The following is a 21,603-nucleotide window of genomic DNA, read 5'->3' on the forward strand; positions in this document are numbered from 1 at the left end:
ATAAGTTTCAATCGTGTATTCAAAACACCCGTACTGAATTCAGTGACTAAATCTTACAAAAAAAGTTTTCCAGGCGCAATGAACTTTTCTTCAAGAAATGATTCATGAAATGCAATTATCGAGATAAATTTTGAAAATGTATGAAGTTTGTTGTGCTGCACACGAAGACTATAGAAAAATCCCCTCCAGTAAGGTGTTTGGGAAGGCCAAGGTGAAATACTAGAAAAGCGCTATTTGTAAAGGTCGGGCCACTTGAGTAGTCATGGTTGGGCCACCAGAATTTTAAGCGCAGAAGCGCAATAATCGCTGGAGAATGTCTGTCACCTAAAATGTGATGAAATAAAGCAAAATTAATACGATAAAAACTTAGATTTTTGTTGTTTTTTTTTCATTGTAGTTGTACACTTCGGAAAAGGCGATTGTAGTAATATTGATTTTACAAGATCGCCAAAATTTCGCAAAAATGCAATTAAAAATAGGGTATTTGTACCTATATGAGCCGTTGTTCACGGAATTCATTCTTTTCATGTCTCTATATAAAATTTCAAAACGTATGTCTTAGATTTTCTGCGGTGGCCCAACCTGCACAGCATGGCCCGACCATGACAACATTTTTTGTCTTCACGTAAATGCCTATAACTTTTTTATTTATCAAGCAATCAGTTCAAAACTTTCCGGAAACATAGCTTATTTTTAGACCTTTGCAACGATGTATTTAGATTTCCAAAATTGCTTTTGAAACGAAAGGTATGGGCGAATTCCAAAACGTGACCCAACCACGACGACACTCCCCTACTTACTTACACTCAGTGTTGAAAAATTCATAGCAGCAAAAGACTCAATGAGATTTCAAGCAGCATGAAATTTCAACTTTGATCTGAAGCGCCGAACTCACATATGAATTTCTCTCGCTATTATACGCGATGTCTCTGTTGCTATGCGATGTGAACCAAATTCAGCTGTGAGCATTTTGCTTAATTCTTCCACAGCTGGCATTTCAACGTTGTTCAACAACGAATTTGTATGTATATGTGTATAGCTTCGGGTAGCAGTTGGTAGCAAAGCAGAATGCGATCAAGCGGGAAGAAATATGCCTGAGTTTTTTGCTTCTTGCTATGAAAACAGAAAAATTCACGCGTGAGTTTTTTCTGCATAGGATCAAGTTAACATGATTCACAGTTGATTTTGATTTTGATGAGTTTTGAGTTTTTACCATCACTGCTTACACTCAAGTACTTTTTTACACGGTTTGTTTTTTCGATTATTAAGAACGGGGCAACTTAGGGACCATTCATTTATTTCTCAATACATTTGGAACCGGCCCGACATTCGTCATGTATTTTGTAAATGGTCCCAAAGTGTGATATTTGATATTTATTGAATAATTTCAACCGACTCACTGGTCCAAACGAAATACTGGCTGGGAAAAGCCGCCTTGAGAATGCCCAAATCACGCATCCTCAAAGCGGCATAAAAACCCCGCATTTTTTCAGCTGTTTTTCAATTACATGGTGAACTTATCATTAACTTAACCATAAATATATTTTGGAACAATAGCAAATAGCATTTTACATTACATACTACATTAAATTCCATATATAGGGGAATTTCGTCGTGGTTGGGCCGCCTTTTTGACATTCGCCCATAACTTCCGTTTCAAAAAGAATTTTTAAAATCTAAATATATCGTTGGAAAGGTCTAAGAATAAGCTATATTTCTGGAAAATCTTGAACTGATTGCTTTAAAAATAATAGAGTTATAGAGATTTACGGAAAGACAAAAAATGTTGTCATACTCGGGCCACGTTGTACAGGTTGGGCCACCGCTCTTAATCTTAGAAATGCGTATTGAAATTCTAATCAAAAGAATGAATTTCGTGAGCAACGGCCCTTATAAGTATAAATATCCTATTTTTAATAACATCTTTGCGAAATTTTTGGTGATCTTGTAAAATCAATATTACTACAATCGCGTTTCCCGAAGTGTAGTACTGCAATGAAAAATCAACAACAATCTAGGTTTTTATTATACTAATTTTGCTTTATTTCATCACATTTCCCGCGACTGACGTTCTCTAGCGAAAATTGCGCTTCTGTGCTTAAAATTATGATGGCCCAACCATGACTACACAAGTGGCCCGACCTTTACAATAAGCGCTTTTGTGGCATTTACCCCCTTATCCCCTTACGTCCTAACTGAACGGGATTTTTCAATATCCTTCGAATAGAGCACAACACACTTAATAAATTTTCAATATTTATCCCGATAATTGCATTTCATGAATCATTTCTTGAAGAAAAGTTAACTGCACCTGCAAAACTTTTTTTGTATTGATTCAATCAGTGAATTCAGTACGCGTGTTTTGAATACACGATTGAAACTCACAATACTGTGAAAAGTTAGCTGTCACAGTAAGAAGTTTTACATTGCTTGTATATAGGGTATGTTGCTACATCGTCGTAATTGCCTATTCCCGTCCTATACAACACAAATTATTAAAAATATCAGCATTTTTATGACACACAATGCAAAACTAGTTATTTCCTAATATTTTAGTTAGTTGTCTATCATACGCAATCAATCAAAGTGAGCTGAGATCTAGTTGAATGCTTTTTATCATTAAAGAAGTCCTACCAGCCAAATTTCCTACGATTTTTCGTGCGACGAAGAAGAAAATGTCGACTTATCGTTTTAATTTCCGTCATTCATAAATGAAAATAACTCACGCAAGGCATTGTCGTTATTCCACAGCCAGAAAAGCTTGCCTGACCTGCAGAAATTTTGTAGAATAACATTTGTCAAGCCGTCCTACACAAATACATGCGCGTTAGCTTCGTAAACATTGTTGTGATTTTTAGTTCGGACGATGAAAAATTTTGTTGGACGGATTTTAAAACGGTACGACGAATTTTAGCAATAAAGTCAGTTGCGTAATTTCAATTATATGCTTTAATAGTCGCTTTTTTCAGTGATTTAAAAGTTCACGGATCGGAAGGTAAGTGTGTTTTAGTCAAATCAGTACAAGAACTATTGGAGTATTCACTAAATCCATCCAGCAAATGATGAAAATTAGAATGGCTTTCCTTATTACGACGGGAATTAGAGAAAGACCCTACGTATCACGAGTTACTAAAACTGAAAAAATCGTGGTGGCCCGACCATAACTGTGGCCCGACGATAACGGCATCACCCTACACATATAATTACAATTGGTCAAGTATTAAAAGTCAAAATGTAGTCTACTACGATTGTATTCTACTGCCAAATGCCGAATTGGCTCCTGCAGGCCATAGTTGGTACGATGTGTTCCTATACGTAAAAGCTGTTGATGTCGCTGAGGGCGCAATGGGCAATACAGTTGGAGTGAAGAACGTACAGCAGGGCTATCGTGTATCCCCCTTAGTATCTTGTGTGCCATACGATAATATCTTTCCGCCGTTGTTCAAGTCAGGTAATGCCAATTAAACTACACAGGTTTTCGTAAGATGGTAGACTTTTGGGATTCCTCCAATTTGCCTCCCTGGTAAATTTTCCTGACGAAGCGTTTCTGAATTCTTTCAATTCGTTGAGACTAATAGTCATAGTGGGGGTCCCACACAGCGCAGCTTGTTTCTAAAGTGCGCAATGTTCCAGGGTCTTGAAATTCTTTGCCAATCCTTAGTACCATTCCCAGTTGTCGAGTTGCGTTGCTGATGATCATCTCGTAATGTTGTCTAAACATTATTTGTTCATCCAAAATAACTCTGAGATCACTAGCCCTATTACCACGTTGCAAGACTTGATCATTGATGCGGTAGTCGTATACTAATGTATGTTTTTTTCGGAAGAAACTGATGATGGTACATTTTGGGATGCTTATAGTCATGCAGTTGCAAGCGCACCATTCAGAAAACCGGTCAATCAGTTCTTGAAGTCTCAGACAACCGTCCGATTTTGGCAGCATCCGCATAAAGCAATCTACTGCCGGTGCCGGACGGTAATAGTCGGGATATATCGTTTATAAACCAAGAAAACAGTAGTGGTCCTAACGTGCTACCGTGAGGTACTCCCGAATTATTTTGGAACCAACAAGATAGAGACGCATCAAGTTTTATTGCCATCCTGCGGTCTCGTAGATAAGAATCGAACCAGGCTTTTAAACCAGTAAACACACCCAATTTATCAAGCTTAGCCAGCAGAATTGCGTGGTGCACGCGATCAAATGCAGCCTTCAAGTCAGTGAAGACTGCATCAACTTGAAAACGCCGGTCCGTTGCGTTAGCTGAAACACATCTTCCAGGAAAAAACCCATGCTGTGACGTCGATATGTAGTTATTAACATGAAACCACAGATGCTTATAAACAATTGCCTCGAAAACTTTTGAGCAAGCGCACAGAGGAGTAATTCCACGGTAGTGTTCCACATTCCGTTTGTCACTTTTCTTGAATACTGAAAACATAAAGGAGGACTTCCAAATACGAGGAAATTGCTGACATTGCATGGAGAGATTGAATAATGCAGCGATTGTCGATTTAAAAACCTCACAGCAGTTGCACCGTTGTTGAGTAATCAGAATCAGTCTGGACGTAAGATGACCAAGGTACTGGGAATTTCGCAGTCAAGCTTGAAGAATATTTTGAAACATGATCTTCGATTGATTTCATACAAAAAACAACGGGTACACGGTTTGACTGAATAGCAGAAGGTTCTAAGAGTCGAAAGATGTCAAGGCAGCTGCTTAAGCGGCGAGTATGAAATTCTGTTTTCGGACAAAACATATTCCTGCTACTGGATCACCACAACCAACAAAACGATCATGCAGCACATCTTTCTGATATTCCTCGCGACAAACTAGCTGTTCAAAGGTTCCAGAATGTTTTCAGGATGATGGTATGGGGATGTTTCTTAAAAATTTGAAGGTTCCATTGCCGTTCATTGAACTTGTTGTTAAAATCAACATAAAAAGTTACATCGATAATGTTTTGATTTAAGAATCGGTCGCCAAAAAACACTACAAGAAAGCACCATACCGCTTCCAACAAGGTCCTGCACCGTCTCACCAGGCGAAAGCTCACAGGCTTGTTGTGACTTGTGAGGACAATTTTTCTGGTTTTATTTCTTCGAAAGAGAGACCTACCTGGTCGCCTGACTTGAATTCTTTCGACTTCTACTTCATGCATGGGGTAAGCAAACTAGGGAACACCAAAGAGTTGACTGTGGATGCTTCCGACCAAGCAACGTTTGGAGAAGATTTGGTATCAAATGCCTCAGAATATCGTGCGTGCCAGCTGTTACGCGTTATTTTGTCCATCAAAAGTTTTATTTTCAGCTGACCAAAATTTTATGTCAACTTCAAAAAACGTTTCGTTTATTTCGTTCTGATTTAGTGTCAGGTTTTCTCGGTTCCTTAGCTGTTTTGGCTTCTGTTAACTCTATTGCAGATCACTTTCAATCTTTTTGTTGTCCGCAGTTCAAGCTTACATTTTTAAAATTGATACCCATTCATAGATCCATTGTTGTTAAACCATCCCATCGTTTTGTCGTGAAAGAAAGTGAATGTTTCGGGGAACATTTAACTCAAAGCTTGCGTGCATGGTAAAATGAAGACATTGAGGTTGCAGATTTTGTCCCAGAAGCAAAAAAATAAAACAAAAACAAATTAAGTAGAACACAAGTATCACTGGAATTCACTCTAACTTTGTTTTCCATTCGTTCCTTCGCTTCATTTGTTTGTTACAGGTGCAGCACCAAAGTAAAACTCATCCGCCGGAAGGAGCAGCTCGCGTAAGTGGAGAAAGTGCGGCGCCAGCTCGGGGTGCGAAGGTGTGAGTGAAACACGCGAGCCTTTTCGGGCGCTGCTAATTATATGTAGTGCCAGTGTCTAAAGCTTTGTGTGTCTGTGTGTGTGTAAGTAATAGTGACAGTGCATCATCGTTGACTGCACACGCCGGTTACCTTAAAATTGGCCACCGAATAAAAGCTAACCCACCCACAGCCAACAGAGTGCCTCGGCCGGGAGTGCGGAAGCAATCAATCAGCGTGAGAAACGAGAATTCCCGAACGAAAAATTAGTGTAACTTCCGTTCGTTTAGCCTATGGAACACGAGCCGATCCGCAGCATATACGGTCGAGAAGATCCTTGACAAGGTGTTGCATCTGGAGGCGGGAACCAACGGGAACTATATCTAGGAAACGGATTGGTAAGATAGTTTATTTTATCACTGTCACTACGGTCGGTCGGCTCCCCTGCTGTATTTCCCCTTACAAGGGAGGCAATTATTTGTTGCATTTTAGTTGGATGTTTCAAATTAATTGGAGCCAACTTCAGTTTATCTTGATGAACTAATTCTGTGTTGCGTGTTGCTTGAAATGTGGTTTAGTCAATTATCCGGTTAGTACGGGTAGTTCACATGTGTGAAGTTTCGTTGCGGTATGTAAAGTTTTTTTATTTTGCTAATTTTGTTTTTGACTTGACCGACATTTTCGACTAACTTAATTTGTAAGACCTCAAAAGAAAACGACTAAGAAATGACTTTAAATGGTTGTGACATCGAGTATTTAATCTTTTCCCGTGTGTACATGCTCACGGTCTGATGTTGGGGTGTCTGTCGTCAAACAGTTCTTTCAGATCAGAAATTTACTCGCCCCGCAACAATGCGGCATAGCACAAGCGGCGAATGATTACGCCAAATGATAAACAGAAACGAAATGGTTTTGCCTTCGTCCAGGTCCGCTAGGCGCTAGGCGGAAAGGCGGCGAATGTTTTAGGTAAATATGTTTCAACCTAGATTTTTTGTCCGCCACCCTCACCAAAAACCCGCTCTCGGATCGGACTGAACTCGATTCCGTCAGTAGGTACCTACCTGCCGTTTGTTAGTGTAGGGGAGGCATATGCAAATGTATATGCCATTTGCACACGTAACCTGTTTTTTGCTTGGTCACTCTACTTTGGCCGGGTCGCGTCAGTACGGTACGGTATGGTACCGTTTGGCCACTGTGGACAAGTCAACCCGGCTACTGACTGGTGTGTACTGTACTGACCCGCTCAGTGGGCGCAGGTTCTTCTCCTTCCCCAGTTCTACTGGGCCAACCTGGGCTGTGTATCGCAATATAATACCAACGAACGGTCGGCACTCGGACGTGAGAGGAAAAAACCTCCTTGACTGTGTTCAAGGATTTCGCAATCGGGCGGCAACCGTTTTCCTTCAACTTTGTACTTAGAATGAATAGTTCAAGATGAATGGAGGAAAAAAAGCTATCAAAAGGGCACTATCTAGGCAAATAGCTGTGCCGAAGCATCCGGATATTTTAATAACCGTTTATACGACGAGATGGCTAAGAGTTTATTACATCTAACCCATCGAAATAATTTGACACCATTTGAATCAGCTTTAAATGACTTACCAAACTTTGCCAGAAATTATCCGCAAATCCACAAATAACATTTCATGTAAGGAGCTTGTGCCAGTACAATCATCCTTAGATTTAAAGATACCAGTGTTGGGAACACTGCATTTCACTGCGCTATCGTTTATTTATGATTTATGTGGGAATAAAGATTTTTAATGTTACCTCGTTTGAAATGTTGGTGGTTTCATTGTTGATTTGATCTTTAAGGAAAATTATGTGAAACAGCTGTACTGTGGTGTAGAGAAAAATTGTCGGTCATTACCTAACTCATGACTCATCATGAGTTATTTCGTAAAATAATTGTATTTTTTAACTGCATTGTTAAATCGGTACTTTAGGGACCTTGAAAATATATCCGTGAGCAGAAAAGTTTAAGTTTTACTGACAGATCATTCTGAACGATTTGGTTTATAGCTTTCATAATAAAATATCACATAGAAAAAATAATGAATTTTTAGCAGTCTTAGTTCGTTTCCGGCATGTGCGCTTTATATTTTATCGAGCACTAGCTGACCAGACGAACTTCGTATTGCCAAAAATTAAACTGTGTTGTACATAAATTGTAAATCTCGGATGACCTTTGTCACAATCTTGAGTTTTGCAAGTTTCTGGGGAGTTCATGGGTGTTTTAACATACAAATTTTTCTCACAGTAAAGTAGAAAACAACTCTCCCCATTGCTTAGCCTGATAAAATAAAGCGGATAGCATTTAAATATTCGCTATCACTACAAACCATTTCGCCGAATACCATTTTGCGGAACACCAATTCTCGTTGACCATAAGGCGGAATATAGAGTTTCGCAGAATACCATTTCGCGAAAAACCTTAAGCGGGATGTACCGTTTCAAGGAAAATCTTTTCGTAGAAAGTACCAGTTCGCATGGGTGACCCAACTGAAGGAAAGTAATAGAGGTCAGTAGATCTAGGAAAATAAATAAACCTAGATAGAGGTGATCTCTACGGGGGGCTGCCCCCCGCAGTGGCCGACGCTTCCGACGGCAGGTCGCCGGCAACACTCGCGGCCTGTGACCGTCTCGCGCTGAATTATCTAATGTTACTAATGATAGTTTTTTGTGGTCTTGTTATTGATTAATGTTTTATGAAAGAGTATAAAATTTCTCGAGTTCGATTAGTTTTTGAGTTACGCAAAAATTTCTGTTTTATTTGTATGATAGTCCTTATCCCCCTACCACAGGGGCGAGGGGTCTCAAACCACCATTAAAAAAAATCCTGCCTCCAATACCCCCCACATGCCAAATTTGGTTCCATTTGCTTGATTACTTCTCGAGGTATGAGGAAATTTGTATTTCATTTGAATGGGAGCCCCCCTCCTAAAAAGGTAAGGGGTCCTAAATCATGATAGAAAAAATTCATGCCTCCAAAAATACCCACATGTCAAATAGGGTTCCATTTGATTAATTAGTTTTCGAGTTATGAGGAAATTTGTATTTCATTTGTATGGAGGCTCCCCCTCTTAGTGTGAGGAGGGGTCTCTAACCATCATAAGAACCTTCCCTGGCCCCAAAAATCCCTATATGCAAATTTTCACGTCGATCGGTTCAGTAGTTTTCGATTCTATAAGGAACATTCGGGCAGACAGACAGAAATCCATTTTTATAGGTATAGATTTGTATGGGAGCCCCCCCCCCCTCTTTTTTTCATACGTGGACTCATCACTGCGACCAGTATAGTTGATCTATTGTAATATCGCCCGGGTGTTTGCTGTGCGACTTGCACTGCATTTCTTTTTGCTATAATGCTATTGAAGGAGCGTTGAGCGATATGCTTATTAAATTTTATGCGTTCTTGTGGGGGTTACCCTTCCTTCAAAGCTTGATCTACTTTACCCACTTATTCCTCGCTGCTAGTAGTATCCCATATTATAGTCGTCCCTGGCGAGGACTCATTCGTACCTCTGCACTATGGTCGAAAAAGCCAAAATTCCAGACCAAAATCAATATCTCGAAAACCATTGGCTCTACATATTTCATATATTCAGAAGATTTTGTTTAGAAAAAAGACCTATCTTTTAGTATAATTAGTCATTAGGGTGGTCCACTTTTACTCGTTATAAAATTTTTAACTTTTTTGTCTTGCGATATAGAGCAATACTTTCTACTACAAAGTTGTAAATAATTTATTTTGCAGAAACTTTGCTGAAGAAACCAAATTTGTATCTCATCTGTGTATCACTATACAACGAATTTTCTAGATTAAGTCAGGGTAGATCTTGAAAAAGCAGTTTTTTTGCTCTAACTTTTTTATTTGAAAACCAATTTGAAAACTTTGTTCGGATGACTTTTAGAACGTAAAATGATGCATTTTTTAAAACTTCTAGATAGTTGCTATCTATTGTCTGAAAGAAGATATAGAAGTTTTCGACTCAAAATATTATAGTTTTCCACGGCGTCTCACACTTCCGTTGGCACATATTTTCGAAAACGGAATGAATGGTCTAAAAGTACGTACCTGGATCTAAAAAATCCATGTAATGGCATTTTTCCAGACTTCTCCTATTCTGAGAAAAACGCATTTGAAAAGTAAGTATTTTTCCATATTCAGCCCGCTGTGGTCCAAAGGTTCACCAATATCTACGATCCGCAGGACCTGGGGGAAAAGTTGGGTTCGAATTCTGTTATAATTGACTCCCATTATAGCTTGTTTTGTTCCATGGACCCGTAAACGTTGCTTCAAGGGCCATCCCTTACCTGTTTTTTCGTTCTGGAGACACTATAAACACGTTTGTTTCATTACTTTCTTCTACCGTCCCCTCCATCTGTTGTAAAAAAACTATCGTTACGAAAAACAGTAGTTATAAAAAAAGAGTATTTCTACATCTCTGGACTGAAGTATTGCGCTTGCGTAGTTTTGTTTAAGGCGGAATTAGTCGTCATCGACTCTGCCAATTTCAAAAGCAGTATAAAAACAATTTCAAAAGCAACAGAAAAAATCTGTTCATGTGTTTTGTTCTGTTCTGTTCAATATATTCGGCGTGCAGATTGGCAAAAAGAACGCAGGATTTACATTTTTGTAAACAGAATCCCGCTTTTGGGCCCAAAAACTGCTTCTGGAATTGGGCTTTCCGACGAAAAGTTAATGACTGCTAGTTTCCCGTTAAGCGTGTAGATCTATCGCATATGTTTTCTTATTTAAAAACCTTCTGATCTTTTTAGAAAGAAAACTAACATAAATTCGAGGTATTCTAAAATGTTTTCAAGGTTTTTGGAATTTGCTATAATTTTTTTTTAATATTTTGTATAGACAAGTATTTCCATTTTGCTTGCCGCCTTGCAGACTGATTCTAGCAGAATAAGCTCACAGTTGCTTACTTCTACGGCATGATAACGAGAGATTTTACGTATTCTCTCAGCACTCAAGTCGGCCAAATGTTTTTAGGATGACCTATCAATACAAAAAAAAATCGGGCTGCATTTTGTCCACAGCATAAAATAAAATTAATTTTTGAATCTCGATGAGACTTGTTTAATAAGAATGCGGTATCAATCGATGAAGTAGTCGGGACATCATAATCATTCGATATTATTGCAATATTTTCAAAACTTTATCCAGGAATTAGTAATGGTGCGTTGAAATATTCCTCATTGTACTTTAAAACTTATGTTGAGCTTTGCTAATACTTTAAATAATTCTTGAAGGAAAATGCATGTATCCCTTGTAATTGAACAATTTTTTTTTCGATTCCATCGGCATGTCCTTCTTTACGACACTGTGTATGCTTTGAAAACTTCATTACATACTTTTCGGATTTTTTCGACGGAGTTTCCTTGCGTATTTTTTCACAAAGAAAACAATTCGCGTTTGTCCATTTCTTTAAAAGTACCCCCAATATTACTTTTTAATAAAAAGGTTTTAAAGCGTCGTTTTCTAACTTACCTGCGATATTTACAACGGTAGTTTTTTTTTAGAATAGATGGAGGGGACGGTAGAAGAAAGTAATGAAGCAAACGTGCTTAAAGTGTCTGCAGAGCGAAAAAACAGGTAATGGATGGTCCTTGAAGCAACGTTTACGGGTCCATGGAACAAAACAAGCTATAATGGGAGTCAATTATAACAGAATTCGAACCCAACTTTTCCCCAGGCCCTGCGGATAGTAGATATTGGTGAACCTTTGGACCACAGCGGGCCTGAATATGGAAAAATACTAACTTTTCAAATGCGTTTTTCTCAGAATAGGAGAAGTCTGGAAAAATGCCATTACATGGATTTTGTAGATCCAGATACGTACTTTTAGACCATTCATTCCGTTTTCGAAAATATGTGCCAACGGAAGTGTGAGACGCCGTGGAAAACTATAATATTTTGAATCGAAAACTTCTATATCTTCCTTCAGACAATAGATAGCAACTATCTAGAAGTTTTAAAAAATGCATCATTTTACGTTCTAAAAGTCATCCGAACAAAGTTTTCAAATTGGTTTTCAAATAAAAAAGTTAGAGCAAAAAAACTGCTTTTTCAAGATCCACCCTGACTTAATCTAGAAAATTCGTTGTATAGTAATACACAGATGAGATACAAATTTGATTTCTCCAGCAAAGTTTCTGCAAAATAAATTATTTACAACTTTGTAGTAGAAAGTATTGCTCTATATCGCAAGACAAAAAAGTTAAAATTTTTATAACGAGTAAAAGTGGACCACCCTAATGACTAATTATACTAAAAGATAGGTCTTTTTTTCTAAACAAAATCTTCTGAATATATGAAATATGTAGAGCCAATGGTTTTCGAGATATTGATTTTTGTTTGGAATTTTGGCTTTTTCGACCATAGTGCTCTGACCAGTACACTTAAACTATAGAAGGGATATTTGAACTGTCAAGAGGCTTCAGAGGGTAAATATAGAATTCAGCATGAAGGAAAGGTAAATGGAGGGGACTGAGAATAAACCCATGCCAGAGTCACTTGACATCGAATGGCTTGATTCTACTAAGATTCGAACCCACGACCACTCGCTTGCAAGTGGTAACCTTGCGGTTACGGAGTCCCCCTAGCTCCCCCCTCTTAGTGGTGGGAGGGATCTCTAACCATCATAAGAACCTTCCCCGGCCCCAAAAACCCCTACATGCAAATTTTCACTCCAATTGGTTCAGTAGTTTTCGATTCTATAAGGAACATAGGGACAGACAGACAGAAATTCATTTTTATGGGTATAGATTTTGGTATGATAGGTTGATATAATCAACGCGCCACTGAAATTTTGCAATTTTCTAAAACTGATTGTTTTAATAAAATAAATATATTCCGTTAGTCATTCTCAATTTCCAGCAAAATCAATTTAATTGCTTGCTATGCCAAGAAAACCGATTGATAATAACTTTCTTTCTGCAAAACACTTTACTTTGAGAAATTTTTCTTTGCGAGCTAAAACAGAATACTAGAGTCTGGCAATATGGCCTCGCATAAAAATAAATGATTTCAGTGTTGAACTCTAATATTCTTCATAACAGCAGCAATAAATCTGATTTGTCATGGTGTTGCCGTTTTAATAGCTCTATTTAACTATCAAATTTATTGCGGCTTGACAAGCAACCGTAATAAGATCAATTTCGATTGGTGCGCCATATTGTATTACTACGCCACACGTTGAGGCGCAACGTGCTAGATGGCTCGACCAGGGGTGACATTGCGATTCTCGTTTCGAGTGATTTTGGTTCGTTTCGACCACGGGAAACAAATGGGCGAAACGAACCATCAAAATCACTCGAAACGAGAATCGCAATGTCACCCCAGGTTGAAGCCGACTTGTGTGTGTCGAGCAGGGATGCCAGGTGATTTTTTGAAAAGTCTTCACGAATCAAGGAAAAATGTCTTCATTTGTCTTCCTTCGGCTTTCCGCCCATTTAAATTGCATGGTGAAGACATGTCTTCACATGTCTTCAAGCGAAGACATTTCACTTTTTTGTAACAAACATGTCTTCAAAATGAAGACATGTCTTCACTTCTGGCATCTCTGGTGTCGAGACGCGCAACGAATTGACAACGAGTAGCCCTGGACCGAGTACAATGGAGAGGAATTCTTGATACGGCAAGAGCCACTCCGGCTCTCGGCTGCTAAAGTAAGTAACGCCACACGTAACTTACCAGTTTATAAGAGACGTAGAGCAGCCAATTTTAGTTTTATCGTGGTAATATAAGCAACCACAATAAATTTGCTTTATTACAGTTTTATAACGCCAAAGTTTTTGGAGCGTCTTAGTAGAATACGAAACCTGGTATAAAAACCCGAATTAATCCACCTAGCGGCGTGACCTAGCCTTTCTACTGCCACAATAATCATTATTTAATTTCTCAGGAACATCTATAATTAACTTGACTATATTTTTAATTATCCGTTCCGTATTCCTCAAAATCCTAATTTGCCAGTAAAATTCACAACGTATTGCGTAGAATAATTATATTTTCTTTCCTTGGGTGCGTAAATACTTGTAAGCGTCATTTATGTTATTTGATGAACACCTTATTTAGTTTTATAATCGGTCGGCCTTAACTTTTGGGTTTCAGAGCCACATACGAAACTTGTTTTGAATTGGAAATATGAAATATATGTTCATAGCAGATTTTTTGATATTTTTTTGAGTGGCTTTAGCCCAAAGGGTAGATTTTTTTTGATATTTTGATATTAATACCATGCGTTCAAAAGTTAGCATCTTTGAAAAACAAGAGTTCAGAAAAATTATTATATACTTCACTTTTGAAGAAAAAGGATTTCGACAACAAAATGATTAATCTCAAAGTTTTACTATTAGTTTGCTTGGCTTCAATTGTGCAATATATCTGAATCAGAAAAAATAACTGAATAGAGCATTAGATATGAAAAAGAGAAATTGAACTTTTTCTTAGCTGGCGCTCCTTCAGATAATTATTTTTGCATGGAAATCAAAACTTGAGCTTCTTTTGAATGTACTTTCATGAAAAGATAGTCATTAACTTGATCACATCGTTTTTACAATGTTAGAGGGTTAGGAAAACAAGATGAGGTCGAAAAATAGTGAAAAAACTGCGCCATAAACATGCTTGAGAATGAGAAATATGATCGATATGATTTCCAGTGCTTGTCATTTCTGATTTATTTATTAAAACATGATACATGACATAAGACATCTGTCCTTTAAAATGTCACTAACGAAAACAAATCTTACAAAGTTACTACCGTGCAACGTTTACTTCCTATTTTTCATATAACATTTCTAAGCTCTAGTATCTATGGATTGAAAAGAGCATATATTGATGCGCAAAATTTGTTTGAAATTTGTATAAATTTATTTGGAAAAATCAACTCACTAGTATTTTGATCCTATACACCACTATACTTATATACTTAAATTAACTGCTTTTCTCCGCTTTTTGCTTTTCGTGTACAATTGTGAGTAACAGCAAGTGAAGAAAATGACAATTGAAATCTAAAATCAAAGAAAAGAAAAAACTTTGCAATTGAATCCCGCTATTTAATATTTATTTGCGACAGATACGTAGTTCGCCTACGACGTGCAGGCTTCGTCAGTGTCTTATTTCAAAGCGTATACGTATCTGTCGCGAATAAATATTAAATAGTGGAATTTAGTCGGTAAAAGTTTTTTTTTTCTTTTATTTCAGAGTTCGTATTCCACTAAGAGGCTTCAAAAACTTCTGACTATTGACATGTTTCTCACTTTTCTTGAATTTCATTGCAAATTGTCATCACATACACATACATACATACATACATACATACATACATACATACATACATACATACATACATACATACATACATACATACATACATACATACATACATACATACATACATACATACATACATACATACATACATACATACATACATACATACATACATACATACATACATACATACATACATACATACATACATACATACATACATACATACATACATACATACATACATACATACATACATACATACATACATACATACATACATACATACATACATACATACATACATACATACATACATACATACATACATACATACATACATACATACATACATACATACATACATACATACATACATACATACATACATACATACATACATACATACATACATACATACATACATACATACATACATACATACATACATACATACATACATACATACATACATACATACATCGTACACATTGAATACAATCAACATTTGATTGATACGTTTTGATTTAACACGTTTTGATTTAACACGTTTTAACGGTTTAATATACGGTGCTTAAGTGTTAAAGTTTGAATAACTTTTGAATGAACCGTCCGATTTTAAATAACTCGGTTTCGTTTGATAGATCTCAGCAGTAATTTTCAAATAACAATAAAATGAGTGATGTTTTTCATTGAATTAATTCTGAAATGTTACAAAAATATGTTTTAAATACTATTTTTTCACATTTCTTTATGTAACTTTCAAACTACAAGTCCAATCATCATGAAATTTGGAAGTTAAGGGTTTGTAAGGCTCCTCTTTCATATGCAATCAATTTTGTTCAAATCGGTTAAGGGATCTATGAGATAATGAAGTCCCATATTTTTCGTATTTTTATACATAACTTTTGAACTAAAAGTCCGATCAGTATGCAATTCAATAGCGACCAATGGGACACCTAGACCTTTCATTTGACACTAAGAACAGTAAAATCGGTCCAGCCATCTCCGAGAAAAGTGAGTGAGATTAAAAGCGTTACATACACACACACACACACACACACACACACACATACATACACACACACACAGAAAATGCTCAGTTTTCGAAACTGAGTCGAATGGTATATAACATTCGGCCCGCAGGACCTTCTTTCCATTTTCGGTTTTCCAAGTGATTTCTATACCTTTATACTATATATTTATATAGTAGAAAGGCAAAAAGGAAAACTTATCCAATTTAATTCTACTTACTTACTTAGGTGGCTTGCCGTCCTAAGACAAAGCCTGTTGAACAAAGTTTCTCCATGTATCAGGTATCAGGCATCTTTGGCTCGAGCAGCACGTTCCTTACAATCATGTGGAAGATTTGTGCCTTGCCCATCTTGCCCGTGTCATCATTTACCTGATGAGGACGGGAAGGAAAACATGAGGAATAGGAAGGGGTGGATGAAGAATTTGGACAAATACAAACATATATATATACCGAGAGATTTTTGTACCCCCGAGAGGATACTGCAATCCTTGGTAGTTAACTTATCAAAAGTACACCCTCTGGGGGGTATACTCATGATAAATAAGAGCTCATAGCTCAATACCGCTTTCGGAAAGAAACATCAAAATGTCTCGTAATTTTAGTTTCCTAAAATCCGATTCATTTAAGACGTAGGATCCAAAGATCCTATGACGCAATTGTGGTACTGCAGGACAGTTGCAAATTACGTGATATGGTGTACCGTAGTCGGATTCACATAAATTACAATGAAACGATTCAGCTCGCTGAATCGTAGCCATATGATAATTTAGTCTGCAGTGACCAGTCAGTGATCTGACAAGAATACTGCAATTTACCTTTGAGTGTTGCAAAAGAAATTTCGCAATCTTCTCACAAGGTTTGACAATGAAACTTTTCGTTTGACGACAAGTTTCAAGATTTTCCCAATAACGTACATGTTCAGATCACACAAGATCGAATCTTTTGTTTTATCCAACATGCCGCAATTGGTAAAGCAGGTTCCGGTCCGAAAACCGACTTTTCTGCTCCAGATCTTGCTAGTTCATCAGCCCATTCATTTCCGGTTATACCAGAATGGCCAGGAACCCAAACCACACGAACGGCATTTAGAATGCTTAGTTCTTCTAATTGAGTGTGGCAGGCGATGACTGTGTATGTATTTGGGTTTAATTTGTGGACCAGTCAAGCTTGGAGTTGAGAATCAACCCCACGTACTGAATCCTTTCTGCAGTAGAATAGGGTATATTCCATCTGTTCCAGGAGATTTGTATGGAGAGAAGCTGTTCACGGCTCACTCACTCGCTTCAGTTGTGACAAGTCTCCGAGCAAAAGCCCATGAGTCTAAGCCACCTAAAACGATTTCTGGATCGTTTCGAACTTCAGGTTCCACACAGCCCGGAAAGTGACTATAAAAGAGACATTTCAGGTTTTCATTGTCATTCGAACAGTATTCGCCGTTCGAACTTCGAATGTTATTAACCTGATAATCTTGCGATTTTGACTGTATTTTATTAAGTCGGCTTACCTCGCCGAAACTGGAAACGTTGCTGCAGAACCTGTGCCAGCTCGTGCGTGCTGAAGATCGTAGAGCCTTTGCATAGCCTTTCCAGGCTTGCGAGCTCGAAAGGTTCCACGCCATCCCTACGACGTCTATTCCAGGCTCTCCTGCATCGTTTCCTCAGTTTCGCGAGATGAGAGTTCCACCATGGTGGTCCTCTAATCGTTTTAATAGTTTTTAGCGGGCAAGCTACATCAAAAGCTTCCGCAATAAAAGATGTTGTGACATTTACAGCCACATCCAAGTCGATCGATGACTCTATCGTCGGTTCGAATCCTTGCCAGTCGCCAGTTTCTCCTCAAAGAGTTCCCAGTCGGAAAATCTCGAATTGCGAAATGTTGCAGCATTCAAGGAGACACCCAAACGATCAAAATATATAAAGCAATGATCAGATATTGGTGTTTCATTTGAAACATGCCATTGTGCCAACTCATGACTGATCCTGTTAGAGCAGAGTGTTATATCTAACACTTCCTCTCTACCAGCTCGTATGAAAGTTGGACAATTGCCAATGTTGAGTATTCCAAGGTTGGTACTACTCAAATATTCCATCAAATTAGAGCCTCTCAGATTGATATCCGAGTTGCCCCAAATGATGTGATGGGCATTGGCATCACTGCCTACAATGAGCGGATGCCCATTAGATTGGCAGTATCTCACCACATTTCTGAAATCGTCGCTGGGAGACGGTTCATCGTGTGGTAAGTATGCAGAACAGTAGACATAGCGCCTATGGACATCATCCACGACGAGTTCTACTGTGACTGCACAAATATCTCGAGTAGTCAACTCAGAGATAAGGCATGCACTAATTGACCTATGCAACAATATGCATGCCCTGGGCATCAAATGAGGATTTGTCATACCAGTTTTGCTGAAAACAGCAAAGTTCTGGTTTCCAATATCCGTCGAATGAAGGTAACCCTTGCGAAAATATGGCTCCTGAACCAATGCGATGGTGACAGAGCCATTAAAAAGTTTTTCGCATAAATACAAATTTGCTGCCCGTTTGTGTTGAAGATTTATTTGTGCGACTCTAACTATTTGACTAGCGGAGTATATGCACAAGCAATCTCCAACACAGATCAAACAGCAAATTGTAAGCGAAGCCAATTAAGTTGGCCAGAACGCACTTGGCGTTAAACCCATAAGGGAAATTGGGCAGGACTACTATGCTGTTCCCACGAAACGCAAGGGACAACAAAGATCGACCGTACCAGAGCCCCGCATGGCACAGTAGGGGCAAGATGCCCAAAGCACTCCGTTCGCGACTGTTTTCACCCCTCCAGCCATTCAGTCATCGGCACGGAGATAGACCTTGACTTAGGGGCACCTGATTTGCCGACTCCCGGCAGGATCAGGTCCCGTGGCTCAATTTTTGCCCAAACGTACAATTCGGCACCAACCGCCAAAGGGCGTAAGTGCAGATTGTGTAAAACAGACCGATTAAGAGTCTCTCTCTCTCTGTGCTAAGCCAGCCAAGAAAATAACTCTCTCCCGGTGTGCTCACACCCCGCAACCGCGTCCTCCGAAAATCCTGCGCCGAACTGCATGATTAGGTAGCCGGAAACCACACTGCGAGTGTTCCACCTTCTCTGTCTGCATACGACAACCAAAGTTGCGTACCACCAGGTGCGCAACTTTGGCTACCGTACCCCAGCCGGCACCTCGTGGAGGTAGAGATAGGAGTTCGAAAACAGAGGTGATATATTTGCACATGTTCACTCATTTGCCAGCCTAGGTGACAGCGGTGGGATACTAAACGTATCAAATAAACTTCATGAATATTTTTCACTAACAGATTGAAAAGACCGCGATTGTCGTAAGATAAGCGTTTATATTTGTCTCGATAAAAAATAAATAGTAAAGCAACAAGCTTTGTATTATGTTTTCAAGACATTTTCTAAAAAAATAGTTACACAAAATTGTGTTTTAAAGCTTTGAAACTGAGCAAGAAACTGTGCCTAGGCAGTTAGGGATGGATAAAACGAGAACTTTAGCTACAGTAAATCATAAAGTTCAACGAATTTTATCTTTTTTTTTTTAAAAATAACACCTTTACATTTTTTTTGCTAAAAACTTTGTGCATATGTGTATATTGAATCGCCAAAGTTCCATCAAGATTCGTTTGCAACTTTCCCAGTTATACTTCAGTAAAATTGGCCTGTTTTTAATCTGAAATCGGCTATATCTTATCTATACCTATAAAGAAGGATTTCTGTCTGTCTGTCTGTCTGTCTGTCTGTCCTGTGTTCCTTATAGAATCAAAAACTACTGAACCAATCGGCGTGAAAATTTGCAAGTAGTGGTTTTTGGGGCCAGGAAAGGTTTTAGTGATGGTTAGAGACCCCTCCCCCCACTAAGAGGGGGGGGCTCCCATACAAATGAGACACAAATTTCTGCATAACTCGAGAACTAATCAAGCAAATAGAACCAAATTTGGCATGTGGGTGTTTTCGGTGACAAGAATTTATTCTAGGGTAATTTGAGACCCCTCCCCTCTTTATAAGGGGAATTATAACTCCTCTCCCCTTTAAGAGGGGGGTTTCCATACAAATTTCCTCATAACTCGAGAACTAATCAAGCAAATGGAACCAAATTTGGCATGTGAAAGTTTTCGAGGGCAAGAAAATTTTCTATGTTGAATTAGGACCCCTCCTCACTTTAAGAGGGGGGGCTCCTGTACAAATGAATTACCAATTTCCTCATAACTCGAGAACTAATCAAGCAAATGGAACCAAATTTGGCATGTGTGTGTTTTTGGAGACAAAAATTTTTTCTATGATGAATTGGGACCCCTCCCCACTTTAAGTGGGGGGGGGGCTCCTATACAAACGAAATACAAATTTCCTTATAACTCGAGAACTAATCCAGCAAATGGAACCAAATTTGGCGTGTAGGTGTTTTTGGAGGCAAGAATTTTTTCTGTGATGAATTAGGACCTCTTCCCACATTAGGAGGGGGGGCTCCAATACAAATGAAATACAAATTTCCCCATAACTCGAGAACTAATCAAGCAAATAGAACCAAATTCGGCATGTGGAGGTTTTTGGAGGCAAAAATATTTTCTACGGTGAATTAGGATCCTTCCACACTTCAAGAGGGGGGGCTTCTACACAAATGAAATACAAATTTCCTCATAATTCGAGAACTAATCAAGCAAATGGAACCATATTTGGCATGTGGGTGTTTTTGGAGGCAACCATTTTTCCCATTATGAATTAGGACTTCTTACCTTTTTAGGAGGGGGGGGGGCTCCCATTCAAACGAAATACAAATTTGCTCATAACTTTAGAACTAATCAAGCAAATGGAACCAAATTTGGCATGTGAGAGTTTTAGATGGCAGAATTTTTTTTCTGTGGTGTATTACGACCCCTTTCCCTTTTAAGAGGGTGGGCTCCCATACAAATGAAATACAAATTTCCTTATAATTTGAGTACTAATCAAGCAAATGGAACCAAATTTAGCATGTAGGAGATTTTTGAGTCTTGAATTTATTTTATGATAGTTAGAGACCTCTCACCCCTGTGGTAGGGGGAAATGGACTCTCATACAAATAAAACAGAAATTTTTGCGAAACTCAAAAACTAATCGAACTCGAGAAATTCGAGACTCTTCCATAAAACATTAATCAATAACAACACCACAAAAACTATCTATAGTAACACTAGATCATTCAGGACGAGCCGGTCGCGAGTGTTGCCGGTGACCCGCCGTCGGAAGCGCCGCCCACTGGGGGGCTTGCAAAACTCGAGATAGTGACAAAGATCATCCGAGATTCATGATTTATGTACAACACAGGTTAATTTGTGGCAATACGAAGTTTGTCGGGTCAGCTAGTTAACTCATAAAGATAAAGCAAAATAGTTTTTTGCAAAAATATTCTTCTCTTACGTATACAAATTTTTGTAGAACAACATATTGAGCTATCTGTTGAGATAAATGAGTTATAAGAGG

The sequence above is a fragment of the Sabethes cyaneus genome, chromosome 2 (assembly GCF_943734655.1).
Source record: "Sabethes cyaneus chromosome 2, idSabCyanKW18_F2, whole genome shotgun sequence".
Classification (NCBI taxonomy): Eukaryota; Metazoa; Arthropoda; class Insecta; order Diptera; family Culicidae; genus Sabethes; species Sabethes cyaneus.